Genomic DNA, 13410 nt, shown 5'->3' on the forward strand with positions numbered 1-13410 from the left:
ACCCTCCAGTTTTAGCCACGTCGTTGCAAATGGCAAGATTTCATTCCTTTTGATGGCTGCATAATATTCCATTGTATATATATACCACCTCTTCTTTATCCATTCATCTGTCGATGGACATCTTGGCTCTTTCCATAGTTTGGCTATTGTGGACATTGCTGCTATAAACATTGGGGTGCACGTACCCCTTCGGATCACTACATTTGTATCTTTGGGGTAAATACCCAGTAGTGCAATTGCTGGGTCGTAGGGTAGCTCTATTTTCAACTTTTTGAGGACCCTCCATACTGTTTTCCAGAGTGGCTGCACCAGCTTGCATTCCCACCAACAGTGTAGGAGGGTACCCCTTTCTCTGCATCCCTGCCAACATCTGTCATTTCCTGACTTGTTAATTTTAGCCATTCTGACTAAACAACAGTATTTTAAAGAAATGCTTTACTTTACATCAAAACAAATATATTCATCCTGAACATAGCAAACTAATATTGAATCCTGATAAGTGTTTTTAAGAGGACTCATAAGTTAATAGGGAAAACTTATTTTTAATTAGTAATATCCATTTGCCTATAAGTAATTTGCTCAAATTTCAAAGAAAAGTTGGCTTAGCCAGACCTCTATATGCATAGTGTTCTAAATGGATAGTGTAAAAGTTACTGCAGCCCAGTCAATGTCAACAAGTTAATAGATTTTATTATCAGTATAAAGTAATTTCTTTTATAGTATACTGAAATGACTTGTCCAAGATTCACATTTTAAAGGCATTGTGAGCTCACTTCCTGCAGTCTCAAGCTCTTACATATGAATGACTATGGATTAATTTGTAGAGCCAACAAAATAGGTGAATAGAAAATCAAACTCAATGATTTCAATGCCTTGACAGTTTATTTAAGAGAAACTCTCCATAGCCAAACACTGTTGCTAGTAATAAAAAGTTGCAAGCTGTCACTGAATTCTGCTTCCTTGGCAGCACATCACAGTGATACACTGATTGATAAAGACTCAGATAATCAAATAGAAAATTCTATAGGTAGTTATCTCAGAGACATTGAGAGGATTTATGTCTTAAGCCAGTACATCTCCCTGAAGTCATGCCATATATAGGAAGCCATTGGAAGATTGCTTGGTAAGAATTTTAGAAAAAAAGGAATTAAGTAATTATTTGCAGCATAAATTTAAGGGCGTCATTATATGACTATCTGATCCATCTATATTAATAATGGCAACTTATAAGGGCCAGGTACTCTCCTAAGTGTTTTATGTATAGTGACTCATTTAAATATCACAGCAAACTGATCAAGTAGGATACATCGTTATTCCCTTTTACAGATGAGGAAACTGAGTAGAAAGCTGTTTAATAAACCTGCCTATCTTAGTCAGTTTGGGCTGCTTTAAAAAAAATACCATAACCCAGTGGCTTAAACAACAGACGTTTATTTCTTACGGTTCTGGAGGCTGGGAAGTCCAATATCAGAATACCAGCATGGTCAAGTTTTGGTGAGAGCTCTCTTCCTGGTTTGCAGACTGCTACATCCTTACAGGGTGGAGAGAGTCTCTTCTTATAAGTCCTAATCCCATTCATGACGGTCCAGTGTCATGACCTAATTACCTCCTAAAGGCCCCTATCTAAATACCATCACATTGAGGTTTAGGTCTTCAACATCAGTCCATAGCACTGCCCTAAGTCCAACAGGTAGTAAGTGGCAGAACCAGAATTCCAACCCAGGCAGTCTAGCTCTAAAGTCTATGCTCTTAACCTCTATACTATACCTGCCATTGAAATGGTCAGCTAGTTTTTTGGCTAAAATATGCTATTTCCAAATATGTTTGGAAGGACAATGCCATCATTCACCTCCTGAATCTCCTTTTTCTATGCTTCCAAGCTGACCAACCCTTTTTCTGAAAGATACAACTTGTTGTATTACATGAACTAATATATTATATGAAGTCATTGTTAAATTTTGCAGGCCTGAGAGTCATTCTGTCTCTTTTACAGATCTTTTTTCTTCATGATGGGTGACATCACATTTAGAAGCTATAGGAGCCAGGCAGGTAGCATAAATGAGTAAAATGGCTTGGTATAAGACCATACAGGATGGTGAGGACTGTGGCAAACCACTACTCACTCATCACTTGGCTCCAGCTGCCCTGTGCAAATGTGGACGCAATGTTACCAGACCTTCTGATGTTCCAAGAGATAACAGAATCTTCATTTTAGTTAACTCCTTTTTTTTTTTAAGATTTTATTTATTTATTAGAGAGAGAGAGAGAGAACGTGCCTGCACTAGTGGGGGAGGGGCAGAGAGAGAAGCAGTCTCCCCGTTGAGCGCAGAGCCCATAATGGGGCTCGTCCCAGGACGCTGAGATCATGACCTGAGCCGAAGTCAGACACTTAACTGACAGAGCCACCCAGGCACCCCAGTTAACTCCTTTTTTTTTTTTTTTAATGTTGGAAACTAATCTTTAAAACTGTAATCACTTTGTACACTAAATAAAACATCTGCTTATTATTAATTTTGTAATTTAGCTTTAGAGAGCAATCTTTACTCCTTTATTCAACTAGCATTTATTGATGGCCTATTATGTTTATTTATCCAAATTTGAAATTCCTAATCCTTTCTTACAGAAATATGTTGTCTCATATATGTGTAAAAATGTACAAGAATGTCCACTGCAGCATTATTTGCAAAATGGAAATCTTATCAGGACAGGGACTTTGTATTATTCATTTCTAGAACAGTCCTGGAATTATAGTAGGAACTAAATATATTTAACTTAAACTTCATCAACAGAACAGTTAAAGAAAAATGAAAAATTCTGTAAGACATATTTTCAGCATAAAAAGCAAGTTGCAGGGGCGCCTGGGTGGCTCAGTCGTTAGGCGTCTGCCTTCGGCTCGGGTCATGATCCCAGGGTCCTGAGATCAAGTCCCGCATCGGGCTCCCTGCTCCGCGGGGAGCCTGCTTCTCCCTCTCCCTCTCCCACTCCCCCTGCTTGTGTTCCCTCTCTGGCTGTGTTTCTCTCTGTCAAATAAATAAAAAACCTTTAAAAAAAAAAAAAAAGCAAGTTGCAGATGTTTCCATTTGTACTGAAGGAATATTAAACATATATATGCATAAATATGTAAGTAGATGTTAAAGGCTCTACAAAGTTATATGCTAAACTGTTACAATGATACTTCTGATGAGAAAAATGGGAGATGTGACTTCTACTTTTTCACTTCATATACATCTGTATTGTTTGACTTAGATGAATATATGTGCATTACTTGTATATTTAAAAAGACTAAATATTTAGCCCCATTAATAAATAAATGAAATAAAATAACCATGTAATTTCATTTCTTAACTTTCAGGTTAGCAAAGATTTCAAAAAAAAGAAAAACTGGTGAAGATAGATACCAATGTTGGCAAGAATAAGGGGAAAGGAACAGTCTCATGCTCAGTTGCAGAAGTAAGTACAACTGTTCCAGAGGGCAATGTGGGACTACACAGTAAATCTTTAATATGCATACACTCTAAGCATTCCCATCTCTAGGAATTTATGTTAAGGAGATAATTGGACAATAATACAGAGATGTATATACTAGAATGTTCCTTGTGATGTTTATAGTATTAAAAAATAGAGGGGCGCCTAGGTCGCTCAGTCAGTTGAACATCTGCCTCTTGGTTTCAGCTTAGGTCGTGATCTTGGGGCGTGAGAATAAGCCCTGCATTGGACTCTGCACTCAGTGCAGAGTCTGCTTGAGATTTCTCTCTCTGTCTCCATCTGCCCCTCCCACTTGTGCTTGCTCTCTCTCTCTCTAAAATAAATAAATAAAATCTTTAAAAAAAAAAGAAAACAAATTGAATATCAATAATTAGGATATTGGTTAAATAAATGTACATGGCAAATATACCATAGTATACCCATACAGTAGAAGATTATGCAGTCATTATAAAGGGTGACATTTATATATATTTGTTACTATGTAATTGTAAGCATGAGATATAGTATGATAGCATAACATACAAAAAATACACACTATACATATATATAGGCATATATATGGCAGACAGTGCAGAATTATGGTTAAGTACTTGCACTCTGGAGTCAGACTCACTCAATTTGAATGTCAGAACTACTACTTACTAAGCTTTGTAATTTGAGACAATTTACTGAAACTTTCTTTTTTTAGTTTTGTTATCTGTAAAATGGGATTAAAATATGACGTACCACACATATTTGTTGTAAGAATTAAATTAAAGAGACCATCATAATCACAGTCTATTTTTATTTTACATAAAGAGAAATCTGGAAAAAATCATCAACATGGTGGTAGTGGGTCTTTGGGTGGTAAAATTGAATCTTTTTTTTTGCTTTCTTACAGATACCTTTCTATATTGTTTTGATTTTCTAAAATCAACACATAGTTTTGTAAATAGAGTAGATGATAGTTGGAAGAAGAGATGATTGGTAGACTGGAAGGAAGGAAGAGAAGCAGGATACCTGATGGCTTCAGGGTAGTTCTCACAGGTAGCCAATTCTCTGATGAAGTTATAGCAAAGTATAGAATCTATTCTTCAGCTCTATAGATTCCAAAAATCAACTTGACCATTCATCCAGTGTGCATCATATTGTAGGGAATTGATGGAAGCTACATGAAACTACATTCATATGTAGCTACAGATGAAACTACACACCTTCGCACACGTTAATAAACCAGTGTGTGTATGAGTCAGCTGATTCTTTGTGCCAATAGGAAAACACAAATTAGAAATACTTTTTCAATGAAACATTACTTGATAAATGAAAACCACAATGAGATACCAATACATACTCACCAGGATAGCTAATGTTATAAAGACTGGCAATACTAAGTGTTGACAGGGATATGAATACACTAAAACTTTAATACATTCTTGTTAAGAATGCAAAAATGGTACAGCCTCTTTGTAAAACAGTTTGACAAGTTAAACATACCGTACCTTATGACCCAGCAGTTACAGTCCTAGGTACTTACCCCAGAGAAATAAACCCACATGTCCATGCAAAAAAAATGTGTACGTGAGTGTTCATAGCAGCATTATTTATAATAGCTGAAAAGAAAAGCAACCCAAATCTCCATTACGGGTGAACGGATAAACAAATGGTATATTTATACCATGGAATACTGCTCAGCAATACACACAACAACATGGATGAATTTCAAAAGCATGCCAAGTGAAAGAAGGCAAACACAAAAGACTGCATTAAGGACGATTTTGTTTGTATGAAATTCTAAAAAAAGGCAGAGCTACTAGTGATAGAGGATCAGTGTTGTCTGGGGTCAGGGATGAGGAGAGGTCATCAATGGCAGAAGGCCTTGAGGAGACTTTTTATAGTGACGGTGCTGTTCTCCATATTGCTAATAGCAGTAGTTATACAATGGTATGCAATTACCAAAATTCATCAAACTCTACACTTAAAATTGGTAAACATTTTTATATGCAATTAATGTCTTAACAAATTGTCAGTAAGTTATTGGTAAGGATGGAGCCAGTTTTTATTATTAGATGAATGATACTCCATTAATTCACTTTCTCAAAATGAGTATATGTATATGTACTATAGGAAATAAAATTTGAAGGAGACTAGACTATCTGTAGCCATTGGTGGGATATCCCTTTTCTTTCATTCTTTTTCCCAAACAATGGGAGTTCTAGAATTCTGTTTCTAAGAGTTCTAGGAGGCGCTATGTATTTAAAAGTGGAGGCAAGGGGACTTGCCTTGAATCTGCATTTGTATGGTAAGCAATACTCTTATTTAAGTTGTGAGTTTATTTGAGGGTAGTATTAGACATTTTAGGGAAGCCAAAGCCTCCAAAACCATCTTTAGTTGCATTTACAGTTTCAAATACTATATTGATTTTAGGCACCAGTCAGTTATAATATCTGAAAGGAAATTTGCATTACACATTAATATTATCAACAACATATTTTAAAACTTTGCCTTAAGGGTAAGATTTTACTTTTGCAGATAGCTAATTTCTTCACTGTTCTGTTTCTTTTCATTGTTCTGTTTTACGATACCCAATTTCATAGAGAAAGATAACAGTACCATACATGTTGATTTTATTTCCAAATTCTGACAAATCTTTACATTTAGACCCTTTATCCCTTTACAGTCTCTATGTGTATATTCAATAAGTTAAAATGTAATACCAACTCTGTTTTTAGCCTGTGTCCTTTTTGTGGACTTCTGACTATATCAAAGGTTGAAAAGTTATTCCAGTATTTTACTAAAAATATGTTTTGGAATTGGGCATACTTGAGTTTGAATTCTGGTTCTGAGATATTAGTTTGTAATTTGGCAAGATGTTTTTCCTCCAGCTGTAAAATAGGGATATCCATGCTTACCTTATGAAATGAAGATTAAATATATATAAATGCACTGGTCACAGTATCTGTCACATGCAAACTCTTAAGCAAACACTACAAATTATAGAACAGGGATTTATAACTAATAAGCCATAAAGGGATGAAGATGGATTCGTATAAAAATACTCAGCCCAAAAGAAGGCAAGAATAAAAGAGAAAAAGGCAAACAAAAAAAAATGAGACAGAAAACAAATAAGCTGGTAGATTTAAATCTAGCAATATCAATAATCCTATTAAATGTTAATGTCCAAACACCTAAAATACAGGTTGAAAGATTCAACGAAAAAGCAAGACCCAACTACCCTGTTTACAAGAAACACTGTATAAGTGAAGTCACAGACAAGTTAGAAGAAAAAGGATGGAAAAAAGATATATACTATGCAAACACTGGTCAAAAGAAAGCTGGAGTGAGTGACTATATACATATCAGAAAATGTAGTTTTCAGAGCAAGGAATAAAATTGGTCACTTTGCTTCCTTAGACCTCCAGTCCCCCAGATCCCTTCCTGTGAGGCAACACATTACCTATTTTTCTGTATCTTTCCAGAATGAGTTTATGAATATATAAGCATATATCACTTTTATTTTTCACCAAGGGGAGTATACTGTATTCACTGTCATGTACTTTATTCTTCCAAATATATCTAGGACATTATTCTGTATCACTACATATAGATTTATCTCATTCTTTTTAACTACTGTACGGTAAAGAATGAAGTTTTTTTGAAGGTCTCCATCAAGAACACTAGAACTCCAAATTCTAGCTAACATGGCTAAGTGAAACTCCTCCAAAATATGATTGGAAAGTTTAAAGAACTCTGGACACCTGCATTTCCAGCACATTCAAAACTAAGGTCAATATCCTGACATGTCACAGTCCCACCAGTTATTCCAAGTCACACTTCTACCAGTTATTTTTTGAGGACATGATCCTCCAACTACTTAGTCTCCAAACTAAATCTTAACTTCCCCTTCTCTCTTATGTTTCCCCAGTCTGTAACTAAGTCTTACAGATTCTACTCTCAAGGTGTCTCAGCAAGTTGGAGATGGATGATGAAATTCTTCTTCAAGTTCACTGTTAACCTATTCAATGCATTGGAACTAAGACTAGTATCTGCATCCATTTCCAAGCTCCTTTGCCAGATGTTTTGTCTGTAAAATTGCATCATAGAATTTAAGAGGTTTTTTTAAGTGATAAATTGATGTTTCTCATATTCCTATTTGAAAAGTTTCTTTCCAGATTCCTTCTTTATAATTGTATTCATTGTTATTCTTATTTAGGAAGATATTCTGGTCTGGTGGGATATATAGGTTTGTAATTCTAAAGTGGAATTATGGATCATCTTTTGACAAGCTCCAAGTACTTTAACAAGTTCTGTTTCATATATCCTAATAATATCCCTTTGAAATAGGTTGAAGAAATTTTTTTTTCAATTTACTAATGAAAGAACAGACACATAGATATATCAGGTAATTAGTGCTTGGCTGCACAGTGTCTTAATGACCAAGCTGGGACTAGAACCCAGGTTCCTGGCTTTCAAGCCAGATTATGTTTCAGAATCATAAAACTGTCTACTCTGTAATTTTGAAAAAGTAATGGTGTATATTCTCTCACACACTCTGAATTTCTAGAGCTATAGCAATAATCCATTAAAAAAGAAAGTCTTCCTTAGAGAATCTCATTGGAAAAGAACATTTCTCGAGAAATGTAGAGAAGACATGTTCAACCAGTGATTTTCTTCATTAAGTACTTCTCTGTAAAATGAGCTTAAAATGTGATGACATCAGGTTCAATGTTATACCTATTTTTATTCCTCTAAAATATTGTCCAAACATATAAATGCCCTAGACTCTAAATCAATCATTTGAAAGTGGTTGACTACAGCTTTGAAAATATTGGGAGCATCGTAAACATCACCCCATGTGTCATTTCTTTTTCATCATGGAACATATATAGCCTGCAGTCATTCATAGCAATATCTCATGGTTCTAGAAAAGTCTTATGAATAACTTTGTCCAGCTGTGTATTTCTGAGTAGTTAGATGAACTCAAAATCCAACAAACTAAATTCTAAATGGTGACTCAATGGCAGAAGGAATAGTTAAATAAACTAGTTTATTTAAATGGAAAACCCATATTTCTTTGAAGTAGAGCAGTTTCCAAGAAGAACTGGAAAAACTAGCATATGAAAGGAGAATTTAAACTTGGAACATTTTCATTGCAATTATAGAATACATTAGAATTTGATCGAACAACATTTTATTTATGGCCTTTTCTCTTTGAGCTTTATTTCATCAAGATTTCTGTACATTGGTATTGCTTTTTTTTATAGAACACGGGATATTTAAAATTTTATTGTGTTTAGCAATGTGTATTTTGGATTATGTGTGTACATAATTCTAATACGGTTTTTCATCTCTCATCTATTATCTGAGTATTTGCACATACATCAAGAATAAGTGATATTTGAGAACTATTCAGGTGTGAGGAAGGAGAACATATAGTTGTTATGATTTAACTTATCTGCAATAAAAAACATGACAAATGAAATAGGTAAGATTTTTAAGCAAGCAAAATTTAGTATGTAAGCATCTATGGAATCAAAATAATGAGGGATTGTTTTGTTTTGTTTTTTAAGATTTTATTTATTTGTCAGAGAGCAAGAGAGAGAGAGCACAAGCAGGGGGAGCAGAGGGAGAGGGAGAAGCAGACCCCCTCTGAGAGGGGAGCCCGATGCGGGACTCAATCCCAGGACCCTGGGATCATGATCTGAACCGAAAGCAGATGCTTAACCAACTGAGTCACCCAGGTGTCCCTTTAATGAGGGATGTTTGATGATAAATAATAGACAGTGAATACTTAAAACAGTTTATCATGCAACTGGCACTATAATTCCAGAAATTAAACAAAAGAATATTCTTCTGTATCTCCTTACAAACATTTATTTTAATTTTTCCACATTTAATTTTTGTTTGTACATATACACACAGAATTTTAACATAATTAGAGTGCATGTAATTTTGTATTTTGACCTGGAAAAATGAATGCTTTTTGCAGACAAGAAATTCTTTGGAAAATTATAGTGGATATTAATTTGATTTGACATTTTAAAATATTGATAATAAAAATCTTTAGGAAGAATCTTTCTCTAAAATCCCATCAAGTATTTTTTAAAATAAAAGGTGGAGTTATAAATTAATAAAGAACAAATAAATTAACCTACCTGATTTATTTATAGAATTTTCTTTCTTTTTCTTTATCACTGACTCCTTTGCCCCTCTCAGGCAAAAGAAAATTTATATGTCCTTAATTCTGCTTTCTTTTAAAATGCATAGTAAGGGGGCGCCTGGGTGGTTCAGTCGTCTGCCTTTGGCTCAGGTCATGGTCCCAGGTCCTGGGATCGAGCCCCAGGCTTCTCCCTCTCCCACTCCCCCTGCTTGTGTTCCCTCTCTCACTGTCTCTCGCTCTGTCAAATAAATAAATAAAATCTTTAAAAAATAAAATAAAATAAAATGCATAGTAAGTGTTGTCAATCAGTTGAAATATTCTAATGCTATTAGTGTAGAATACTAATGAGTGTGAATGGATGGGAACATTTTACCCATATAAGTTAGACCTAATTAAATATTCAGTATTAATTTTGTATCTCATGGAAAAGACTTTTGTTTCCTAAGACTTACCAAGACTTTTCAAGACTACCTGATTTCCATCCATTGTCAAGATTCCATCTGGTAAATGTAGTAGCTTTTATTACTGTACACTAAATTTTCTAGTTTCCTTCCTTATGGAGTCCCTTGCTGAGAGACCATCGATCGCTGCCCAGTGACCAAGTGATTTGTTTTGGCCAATGAAATGAGCAGTGGTGATAGAATTCACTTCTGGGAAGAGTCCTTAAGAGCCAGCACATGGTTCATTGATTCTCTTTTCCCTGTCTCAAGAGACTGACAGTCATCAGCCATTGCTCTAAAAGCCTAGGTCTTGAAACAGTGTCCTTAGCTGTTTGGACACTTACCACGATTGAGAAGTAAACCTTTCTTGTTGCAAACCACTGAGATTTTAGAGGTCACTGAAATTAGGAGGCCACTGAGTTATCTCAGGGAGGAGATAATCCTTCCTGATATACGTGGGCAGCAACCAGGGAAGCATGTGTAGGAAAGGCTTCTAAAGGTATTAGATCAAAGAAAATTAACTGTGAAATTGAATAAGGCAAAATTTACCTCATCTTAACACTTACAAAAATAACAGATGTTTTTCCTTAAAGTCACTTTTCAAGATCCTCAAATAGTTTTAGTTTACAGACCTCTTTGATGCAAAGACACAGAAGATCTATTTGCCAAAACTTAAATACACACATACTTACCTCTTTACTCTTGACTATGTGATATTTAATATCTCATACAATAAACCTTCCTGGATATGGGAGGCTAAGCAAGATACCCCTCCCATTGTACCTTGTGCTTTTTGGTTGTAACATATTGTCTATATTCCCTGCTACAGTCTCAGGTTCACAAGGGCAAAGAATATCCTGTTTTATTGTACCATTCAAGCTAATGGCAAGAAGCTGGAATTTGAAAGAAATTGAATGAAAGGATTATTTTTGTGTGTGTGTTATGGGCAAGATTAAGTAATCACCCAGGGAGGTTGAGACACCCAGGAACTAGCAATACTGGGAAGATAATAGTACCTATATATCTGAAGAGACAAGGGAAGAAAATGGTATCATTAGATCTTTTTTAGAGACTAGAGCGATAGAAGAGGGGCCACTCAATAGGAGCTGCAATTCTAGAGAGGACAGCCACTACCGAAATAGTGCACCAAAAAGGGAAATCCCTGGGGAAGAAATTCCCTGATCTCTTTCTCCATCTGCTCTGCCATCTCCTATGAGGGCCTCCCACTGGCTGACTCTCACAGAAAGTCAGAGGATAAGGAAGCCTTTTGATACAGTTCACAGAGATCAGCCCCTTACAGGCACAGAGCAAAGCAGAGAAGGATGAGGAATGGGTCTTAGGAGGGCAAACAAAAGAATGTACACGCTTCTTTATTGTTATATTTCCAGTTCCTGTTTGTTTGCCTGGTGCATAGGAAGTGCTTAAAGATAAGTGATGAGTGAAAGAATGAATAGAATAGACACCAAAAGCAAAGTAATCTGGATGCTTAGATGCTAGCTGCTCTTCTTAATTTTTAGGAAATTATTTTACTTCAACGAGTTGTCTTGTCATTGAATATTGTCATAAGGGACTTTCAGATATTGATATTAAATACTTCTAAACCACATTTTGAACTCCTGTGAAGAACACTGAGAAGCAAAGTAACTGGGGAAGCAATTATGAAAGAGATCATATCGGTATGCAAAAATGAAGTGACTCAGTTTGAACAAGTTTATTGAGTAGATAATTAAGTGAAGAAGGTAAGTCATAAAATGTAATTCATGGCATGCAGTGACAACACAAGTACTCAAATAATCACTGGTATTGGTACTGGGTGGAATGTCAACCAGGGCAAGGCATTAGGAGATAATGTGGTTGTGACATTTGATCGCTACAGCTGCAATGATGATTAAAGATTTAGAGATGGGTTGGCTATTTCTTTGTTGTAAAGCTTGTAAGAAAGAAAAAGTGAAGCTTAGTGCTTGAACTCTTAAACCAAAACACGAAAGGAATATCAGAAAGTTTCTATGGAAGTTTTAAGGAAGATTTTCTAACCTAGGGTCCACTAGAATTCCCGTCTCTTATATTAGGGTAGGGGCATTTGTTGGGAAGAAGTGAAACACTGAGATTTGAGGTGGGACATTTGGGCAGGCATAGGTGAGGCTGAGAATTTAGAACCTCCAGTTGTCTTAAACCTGCCTTGAGAGTGAAAGCAGCTCTCTTCCATTGTCTGAAAAACAAGTTTTTCCTTGTAGGAAAACTTTTCAGTAACTTCTCAAGACACTCCTCCCTCATTCAACACCCCTTATTGCCTTTAGGGCCATAAAGAGAATTAAATACCAGTGGAACCCTGAGGGAAAATTACAAGGTCTGCTCTGGGAGGAGATCATCTTACCAATTTGTATAAGCAAGAATTGGCAGGCATAAATTAGGTTGAATTCTAAAGAGATTAGGTTGAGGTGAATGAACTGTAAGATTGAATTAGGACAGGGGTTCTCAAAGTGTGGTTGTTGGGCCAGTCAGCATCAGTTATCACCTGAGAACTTATTAGAAATGCAAATTCCCAAGTCCTATCCTATACCTAATGAATCAGAAACTCTAGGGCATGAGGCTCAGAAATCTGTTTTAACAAATCCTCTGGGTGATTCTGGTACATGTTAAAGTTTGAGAACCACTGGAATATGCTAAATGTATGTATGTGACCTCTACTGGGATTTGAGGTTTGTTATTTTAGCCAGAACAGTTGGGAGTGAGTCTCATAGTTGGCTGGTATGGAAGCCTGGACTTAACGGTTGCCCATAGTCAATGAGGTTGAGATTAAGACCTACCCTGACATAATGTAGGAAAGGAAATTTGATACCTTAGAGAAATGAGAATGTTAGAACAGATTTAAAATGTGCCATTGGCTCTACTGTCCTCTCACCTTCGTTACCCCCAGAACATCCTGAGGTCACTTCTTTCATTCAAAACATATTAAAATGCATTGGTGAGGGGAACAGCCACATCCTTGAAAATCTCTGTGGTGGCTGTCTCTAACAGCTAATGATGGTTATGGGTAGTGGTGCCATGAAAATGAACTCCCTGACTTGAACAGAAAAAACTGGGATCCCAGAGTAGTGGGGCCAAGTGTCTATTCTTAACTGTGAGACAAGATGGCACAATTATCCTAAAAGGACATAGTTTCCAGAATGGTAATCAGGGTGTTTTGACTAGCATGGACATGTGCCAATGACTAAGTGATCATAAGGTTACTGGGAATTAAACAGATGGGCAACCTTCTAAGGTGTTTCTTGATTTACATAAAATTAAAACCGACTTAAATTGTCATAGAATTCTTAGCCTCATGCGCAGTTCCCAGACTTAAGGCAA

The 13410-nt window shown here is 36.0% G+C and overlaps 1 long non-coding RNA gene across 1 annotated transcript in view; it reads left to right on the top strand.

Moving 5' to 3' along the window:
* The window catches only part of LOC145723481 (uncharacterized), a 32549-nt gene that overhangs the window by 3747 nt on the left and 15392 nt on the right, over window positions 1-13410 (top strand). Inside the window, exon 2 of the long non-coding RNA XR_014148573.1 lies at window positions 3353-3450. This is a non-coding gene — a long non-coding RNA (uncharacterized LOC145723481). The remainder of the gene's footprint in view (window positions 1-3352; window positions 3451-13410) is intronic.

The sequence above is a fragment of the Leptonychotes weddellii genome, chromosome 9 (genome assembly GCF_054177405.1).
Source record: "Leptonychotes weddellii isolate Sample4059 chromosome 9, ASM5417740v2, whole genome shotgun sequence".
NCBI lineage: Eukaryota > Metazoa > Chordata > Mammalia > Carnivora > Phocidae > Leptonychotes > Leptonychotes weddellii.